The 1551-nt window shown below is 47.7% G+C and overlaps 1 protein-coding gene across 1 annotated transcript in view; it reads left to right on the top strand.

Moving 5' to 3' along the window:
* The window catches only part of LOC106805683 (dual specificity tyrosine-phosphorylation-regulated kinase 4-like), an 88844-nt gene that overhangs the window by 19879 nt on the left and 67414 nt on the right, over positions 1 to 1551 (top strand). The gene's annotated exons all lie outside the window — the stretch shown is intronic.

The following is a 1551-nucleotide window of genomic DNA, read 5'->3' as shown; positions in this document are numbered from 1 at the left end:
TCTCTCTCTCTCTATATATATATATATATATATATATATAGCGTGTGTGCTTAGAGGAAGGCCGAGCGTCGTGGGAGCAATATACGGCTCTAGTTCGCGCGTTTGTTCTCGATGACATACGTTGTCATTGCTGTTGTGCTTCAGATAGAATAGACAGCGCCCGCGATTCCGGCCCCAGCCGAAGGCCTTGTGTCGTTTAATCGTTTGTTCTGCGTCTCTACGGCGTCTATTCACGGAGCTAGCGAACGTGGTTTTACTGCGCGCATGCACGCGTAGGATGTGTGCTTCGTCGTATTAATGGCGGCATGTGCTAATTACTGCACGACGGTTATTTCAGGGGCTCGGTTCTTACCTCATAGTGTCATAAGTATATACTTCGTAGCGCAAGTGACTGTAACGATGATGGATCGAGGGTCGAACGATAATCGCATGGACAGATTAACACGGCTGTTAGTAGTAGAAAAATTGTCCATCATTAGGTGAGCTGGGAAAGAAAGGGTTCCAATATGCGGCCACCGAAGCAAAAGAAATTGAAGTTTGATGAAGCAAAACGGGTTGAGCAAAAGAAGTTTAGACACGGCGAACGTAGCCGCATGCAAGCATGTGATGAACGAGTACAGCTTTTCAACGAAAGCTCGGCGGTGCTGTCGCGACAACAGGCACGAGCCCGTTGCAAGAAACAAAAATTTGTCTTAGCATTAATCTTAAAATTAACGTTTTTTTCGTAGACAGGACCTGTGTACACTCCGCAATAGAGAAACTCGTAACTTTACCAAGTTTCTATCAACAGTCTACGAGAAAAAGTGTTAATGTTAAGACTAATGTTAAGACTAATTTTGTTGCTGAGAACGGGCCCCTGAGCAACAGCTTCCTGACAGTGGTGATATGGCGAGGATGATTTTATGAGGCCTTGCAGACCCTCGGTGTCGCAGGAAGGCGGGGTTTGACCCTCGCCTACGTTGTAGCGATGGTAGAGGATGTACTTTTGCCGACTCCTCTTTGAACGTTTGGTGGGCACGCGGCTTCACCGTTTATACCACCGATTTCGTGGCATGTGGTTGGAATCACCGAGAGAAAGATCGAGGGAGAGAGAGAGAGAGGGAGAGAGAAAGGGAGAGAGAAGGGGAGCAAGGGAGAGAGGGGGAAGGTGAGAGAGAAGGAGAAAGAAGGGGAGAGAGGGAAAGAGAGGGAGAGCAAGGAAGAGAGAGGAAGAGCAAGGGAGAGCAAGGGGAAAGGGAGATAAGGGGAGAAAAAGAGGTGAAAGAGAGGGGGAGCAAGGGAGAGAGAGAGGCGAAAAGGGAGAGAGAGAGAGGAAAAGAGTCGATACTGTAGCAGTCAGTACCGTAGTCTCTGCGGGAAAAGGGAGGGGGCAGTCACTTCCGAGAATCTGGAGAGGAAATAAAATAAAAGCCTATTAACAATAATTCATCCTAAAAAGTAATCACCAGTTAAAAGTTAAAAGTTCTCCGTAGAACCCTCGTCTCAGCCCCCCCCTCTCTCTCTCTCTCTCTCTCTCTCTCTCTCTCTCTCTCTCTCTCTCTCTCTCTCTCT

The sequence above is a fragment of the Priapulus caudatus genome, unplaced genomic scaffold (genome assembly GCF_000485595.1).
Source record: "Priapulus caudatus unplaced genomic scaffold, Priapulus_caudatus-5.0.1 Scaffold123, whole genome shotgun sequence".
Lineage (NCBI taxonomy): Eukaryota > Metazoa > Priapulida > Priapulimorpha > Priapulimorphida > Priapulidae > Priapulus > Priapulus caudatus.
This window is presented reverse-complemented; position numbering and strand designations above follow the sequence as displayed.